This window comes from Sinocyclocheilus rhinocerous, unplaced genomic scaffold (genome assembly GCF_001515625.1).
Source record: "Sinocyclocheilus rhinocerous isolate Xijiao unplaced genomic scaffold, SAMN03320098_v1.1 scaffold3411, whole genome shotgun sequence".
Lineage (NCBI taxonomy): Eukaryota > Metazoa > Chordata > Actinopteri > Cypriniformes > Cyprinidae > Sinocyclocheilus > Sinocyclocheilus rhinocerous.
In genome coordinates, this window is record NW_015657957.1 from 278,307 (window position 1) to 284,810 (window position 6,504).

The window sequence follows — 6,504 nt, forward strand, 5'->3', positions numbered from 1 at the left end:
GTTGGTTATGTTGACGGAAGTTAGCCTATTTTCAGGCGCTGCGTAATATCATTTTTGAGCGAGATGCTAACGGTCTAATCAGATTCAATGATCTATGCTAAGCTGCAGCTAAAAGTGCTACCGCCAGACCCGGAGATCGGCTGAATGGATTCGAAAACGGTAAAACTCAACTGTTTAACTCTAGGGGAGTTGGAAAATTAGTCTATTTTCAAAAATAGTGCAGTGTTCCACTGTAGAATTTCTCATTTAAAATTTATATTTTATCTTATTTCAGATTTATTTCAGTTAACAAAACCTTTTGTTTTTTTTTAATTAAATAATTATTTAAATTTTTGGATAACAATAACCACATTGTTCCAGGTTTTTTGCAGAAAGCAGCATTCCATGAAACATTATGTAAATCCAAATGCAGCTTATGGTCATGTAAATGCATAAACAACATTCTTACATCTTTTTTTAAGTGTGGTATGCATGTGGAAAAGACCGGATAAAAAATGTGGAGAGAAAGCTGGTTACTGACTAAGCTGGATGTGCATGTAAATGAATGCTGCTTTTGCTTTAAGCAGCTTTCTTGTAATCATCAGTTTCTGGTGTGCATGTAAACCCGTGGTTCTCAACCTTTTTGAGTCCCAAGGCCCCCCAGTGTCAACAATATTCAAAGGCTCGTGATTTGCTGGATAAGGATTTTTACAGATATCTTTTACTCATAATTTCTACCTAATAAAATATTGTAGAGCTTGGCATAACTAGAAGATATCACAGATATCATGAGATTCATAAAATGTAATTAAATGTAATGTAAAAAAAATTTTTTTTCTTTTCCATGTTTAGTAATATATCTCATATCCAGGTTTTTTATACGGAAGAGGATTAGGGCCAAGCAATAATAAAAAATGTAAAAAACCATCTCGAGATTAAAGTCATTCAATTTCGAGAAAAAACTTGTTAAAATTTCAAGAAAAAAGTCAAGATAAAATGTTGAGATTTAAACTCATTCAATTTCGAGAATAAAGTCGTTATGTTTCGAGAAAAAACTCGTTATATTTCGAGATAAAATGTTGAGAATAAACTCATTAAATTACGTGAAAAAAATCGTTACATTTCGAGGGGAAAAACTCATTAAATTGCGAGAAAAAAGTCGTTAAATTTCGATGTTCATTTAATCTCGTTGCACAGTGTCATTCAGTGTCTGTAGTGGCGCAGGTCGGAGAGTAATGCACTGGGGAGCAGTATATGATACGATCGACTGGGTTCGAGTCCGTCTTTTGCCAAACTTGCTTGTCTTCTTTTTCTCATCAAATATCACATCGGAAAAGTGGAAATCAATTGCTTAATGAGTATTTAATAATAATGTATTATTTAGGTAGGTTTAGTGTTACTACAGTAAATCCATTGTAAATATTAATTTGTGGATTGAAAAGTATTCTTACTGCATAACTGCATTGTTGTCACACAGTGTTTCTCCTGTTTTCCGCGTCAGTGTTGTTGAGAATGGCAGCGCGGTTTCATCTGCCTTTAAACTAGTTTAAATCACTGTGACATCTGTGGTTTGTAGGAGAGCTCTGCTCCAAACTCGAACGCTTCACACGAGAAGCGCTCTTCCACTTTCGCTGCGCTAAAGAAATGACAGCGCATACGAGTCATCAAATTGTTGTCACTCACATTTTACTGATACGTCTGGCCTAAAATTTAGTGCTGTCACCTTGTGTTGACATTGTGAAACTGCATGATTTGTTAATTATGATTGGTGGGCCACATATAATAGCCTACATTTCAATAGACAAGCTGCGGGCCGTTTGAAATTCATCCACGGGCCGTATTTGGCCCGCGGCCGGACTTTGGCCACCCGTGCCAGATGCTATTTACAGTGAAAATAGTTATATGTAAGCTACTATTTACACTGTGACAACAGCAGCATTTTAGATATGTGCTATTTACACTAAGTGAAAATAGCCATTCTATTTACATTATGTAAAAGGAGCAGATCTTTGCAATAAGTGTAAATAGTAGCTAATTAGATGCTGTTTATACTTATAAATAGTGGCAGATACTATTTGCACCTCAGTATTGTTGTACAGTAACAGGATGCAATAATAACATTGATTTTAATAACAATGATTTTATTTATTGAAATTATTAAGATGCTGCCTTATTTGGACAACAAAGCCCTCCCTATAGCCTGCCTACCCCTAATTTAATACATTATTATTAAACACTCGTTAAGTAATTGATTTCCACTTTTCCGATGTGATATTTGATGAGAAAAAGAAGACAAGCGAGTTTGGCAAAAGACGGACTCGAACCCAGTCGATCGTATCATATGCTGCTCCCCAGTGTATTACTCTCCGACCTGCGCCACTACAGACACTAAGTAGCACTGTCCAACGAGGTCAAATGAACATGACACAAGTGTGTTTGTTCTCGACTTTTTTCTCGAAATTCAGTGAGTTTATACTCAACATTTTATTTCGACTTTTTTCTCGAAATTTAACGACTTTTTGCTTGTTATTTAATGAGTTTATTCTCCATTTTATTTCGACTTTTTTCTCGAAATTTAACGACTTTTTGCTTGTTATTTAATGAGTTTATTCTCCATTTTATTTCGACTTTTTTCTCAAAATTTAACACGTTTTTTCTCGTAATGTAACGAGTTTAATCTCAACATTTTATTTCGACTTTTTTTTCTCGAAACGTAACGATTTTTTTCTCGAAATTTAACAACTTTAATCTCAAGATGGTTTCATTTTTTTATTATTGCGTGGCCCTAATATTCTTCCGTATTTTTAAGACAGTACTCTGGTTCTTCAAAGGAAAAAAATGTTGTTTTGGGGGGTTGATATTGAAACACAATGAAAGTGAATGGGGACTGGAGTTTTTCATTTTACATTATTATTATTATTTTTATTATTATTATTTTTTTTTTTGATAGCTTTGTGTGAGGAAATTTATTCTTGAAGTCCAATGTAACTCTTAAATGTCATGAAGTGAGATGAGAAAACAACAGCTTGAATATTCTACTAAACTTCTCATTTTGTCTTCATTGGAAAGAGAGACAATTGTCGTTTGTTAATTATTTCCTCTAAAGATGGGTCTGATAGGGTTGTGTGAAAAAGTTCACGAAATAGAGAGCATGCATAACTCTGTTGTTACAAGGAAAAAACCTGTTTACTTTCTCATAACTTGCTTTTGTTCCTGGATACAGACTCTTTTTTTTTTTTTTTTTCTTCTTAGTATTAAAAGTGGGGGAAGGAAGGTCACTGGATTCAATGTGTGTGTTTGTTTATAGGTTGATTGTTTTGCTGAACCAGAAAACCAGGAAACCCTGGTTGGATGAGATCCTTTGCTATTTTTCATCTGCATCCTCCAGCATGTCAATGATGTAGACTATCTTTTTAGTCGTTAGTAATACCATAAAACTGTTGGGCATAATTTATCTTGGTTTTTGGGAATTACTCTTATGTAAACAGGTGTAAAGTACTTTGATTTGGATCTGTATGAAAGTGCAGTAGCAGGTCAGGGTAACACTGCCTCACTGTCTGTCTGTTGCATGAGTGGACAGTTTTTATCAACTTCATTATACACTTCAAACACATACACACTCTTCAGGTTGTCTGTGTGTCATTGACTCCCCCAGTAAAGTGATTAAATTCACTAGTCGAGACTTATTTTGTGATTTTTATAATCAGCTCGCTGTAGTTGGTAATTGGATACAAGCTACTGGGTTTCAAAAACATCCAGAGTTGGACATTTAAAAATATATGAATGAATAAATGTGATTTTGATACTTATCAGGTCTATTAAAAATTCAAGCTCAAATGGCTTGGTTTTTAAATGAACTAGTCATATTGCAATATGGTGTTTCTGTTTCATCACACTGATATCCATATTTGTTTCTGAAACAGAGACTAGGGCTTTGTGCAAGACTGCAAGTTGTTGTTTTTTTGAACCAAAATGTAAACCAATAACAACATGGTTCTTCTCAAATGAATGAGTGCCATCAAAGTGCCATGAGTGCATTTTGTTTCATTTTTTATTTAATATCTGGCATTACAGCCCAATCCTGTTTGCACTCTTTTTAATGTTCAGAAAGGTCTGAATTCTTTTAGGATGAATCTCTCAAACAAATGTCTCTAGATCATGTTACACACACACACGCACACATTTATTTTGCATTAAAATTGTATTCCCCCTCTTTCTGTTAATCTTATTATTGTAATATGAAAAATATGAAATACAACATTATTGAATCTTGATGCATTTTTAAATGACAAATTTAAAAATATATTTTTAAGATAAAAAAAAGTTCAATTCACTACAAAAACACTAATATCATATAAATAATGTAAAATGTACGTGTAAATGTATAATTTTTAAAACTTTACTTTAATAAGTTTAGCATTACAGAGCTTGTAATGAAAAATGCACAATGCAAAGCATCAGAATAGTCCTAAAAACAAGCTTTTTTCCCCCAGCATCAAGTCAGCATGAATTGAATATACACTATTTTCTGAAAGCATATTATTATTGATCTTATTGGGAATGAATCCATCAGTGCATGTCTTTATTTTTCATTTTGACTTTGTGCTTTTTCAAAATGAACTCTTCCAATGAAACAACAGACATCACAATATGAAAGAAAAGACCTGTCACTATTTCCATTTAATTGCAACTTTTTTCTTTCAATTTAGTGGTAGGATATGACAACGTTCTTGACCCTTTTTAAAATATATTGTGGCACCAACAGATGATTCTAGTACAGATGGATGTTTGTTGAGAGTACTTTTATTCTGAGATTCACTGTAACTGTGGAGCAGAATTGTTCCCACATTCTCAGGTCTTTTATAAGCTCTTTTGGTGGGACTAAACTTGTAAAATAATTATTGTCATAACCATTAAAGGGTTTTCTCTTTTGCATTCATTGTGATTTGTTTGGTCAACTATATTTACATGATTTCTGGTAAACCAAAAAAAAAAAAAAAAAGATTAAAATTCAACGTTTGACTTGTTGGCTGTTGTGAAATTTTGAAATGCTCTGTATGAGTCAACTGCTGCTCAGTTGCTCTTTGTACCTCATCTTGACCTCTGCACTAAAGCTGGTAGATTACACTACTAGTGCTATTGAACATAGTTAATACTAGTTCATGTTGCCCCCTCCACATTCGTTTGCATGCATTTCTGTTTTATGACCTGCCAATGAGAAGGTTATTGCGGTCTGAACATCATAACGATAAGCAATGATTGACCAAATACTTGTCTTTTATCCATGCACTCAAAAGATCATTGATACAATCACTTTTTAAGTAACGGTTAATATGATTAGAGTTGAAATTGCTGTGCAAATATTTAACACTCAGGCACTGTCTGTTGTTTATCTTTATGGGAACAAGCACACAGCACATAATCTGAGCCCTTGTACAGTTGAACATTGTTAAAAGCTGTTCTTTGAACATTGATAAAGTTTTTCTTAAAACACACGTACTGTCCTCAAGGTCATATTTTGCACAAACTAATCAAAGCCTATTTGGACTATTAAAATTGCTTTGCATTGTGACATTAGCCGAGTTTTCATCCACCATTTACACTGAAAATGGGCAAAAAACGTTTGCAAAAGGCTGTCTCCATCCAATTGGCCTTTTACCAACAAAATAGCAAAATGCAATAGCGTTCATGAAGAGCAGCCATCCTTAAAGAAATAAATTGTCAAATAATTTTTGATGTATTGCAAAAGACATAAACATTTTGGAATGTAAGTCCGATTTTACGCACTCTTGAACATTTACCAAGAAACAGCACTTTGATGGGAGAAGCAAATGCACACGGATGCATTTTAATGCGTTTTTGTACAAAAAAAGAAAAAAAAAACTTGCTTGTTATTATAATCTAGTCAAAGGGTGGTTACTTTGAGGAGGATAAAATGCAAAATAGTCATTTTTGGGCACTACATTATTACCTTATTTGTGTTATTAAAATTGTAATTTTGATGGCTGTTGATCAAAAGTGTGTAAAATAGTCATAATACAGAATAACTTTTGACTGGATCTATAGTGAGTAAGAGTGGATGAAGAGAGGAGGTTTTGTGGGCGTGGTTAAAACCTTGTGATTGGATTAATGGCAGAAGAGGGAAATGAAAATCAGATGAGAGGTCACATGAGAAGTCAGTGCTGTTGGACAAGTTGCACACTAGATTCCAACTGCTCTTCATGAACGCTATTGCTGCCGTGCTGCACTTTACACGCTATTGCATCTGTTTGGCGAGAGATACTTTGAGAAGGAAACCAAGGAAGCCAACTGAGGTGACTCAACTTAGGTGAGTTATTTCTGGGGAAATTCTTCATGGATTCAATTTTATTTAAAGGTGACATATCATGAAAATCTGACTTTTCCAGGTTTTAAGTGCTATAATCAGGTCCCCGGTGCATCTACCAACCAAGGAAACGTGAAAAAGATTAACCCAGTAACTTTGTTTTGGTAAGCCTTTTTCTGCAAGCGTCTGAGAAAACGAGC

At 34.1% G+C, this 6,504-nt stretch overlaps 1 protein-coding gene across 2 annotated transcripts in view; it reads left to right on the forward strand.

Annotated features, from left to right (window-relative positions):
- slc31a1 (solute carrier family 31 member 1) overlaps positions 1-6,504 on the forward strand; it is a 14,233-nt gene that overhangs the window by 1,091 nt on the left and 6,638 nt on the right. Inside the window, exon 1 of one of the 2 annotated variants that reach the window (XM_016529767.1) lies at positions 6,132-6,307. The exons of the other annotated variant lie outside the window; for it this stretch is intronic. The gene's annotated coding sequence lies outside the window, so the exon portion shown is untranslated. Of the gene's footprint in view, positions 1-6,131; positions 6,308-6,504 lie in introns of those variants that run through there. 2 annotated transcript variants of the gene reach the window in all.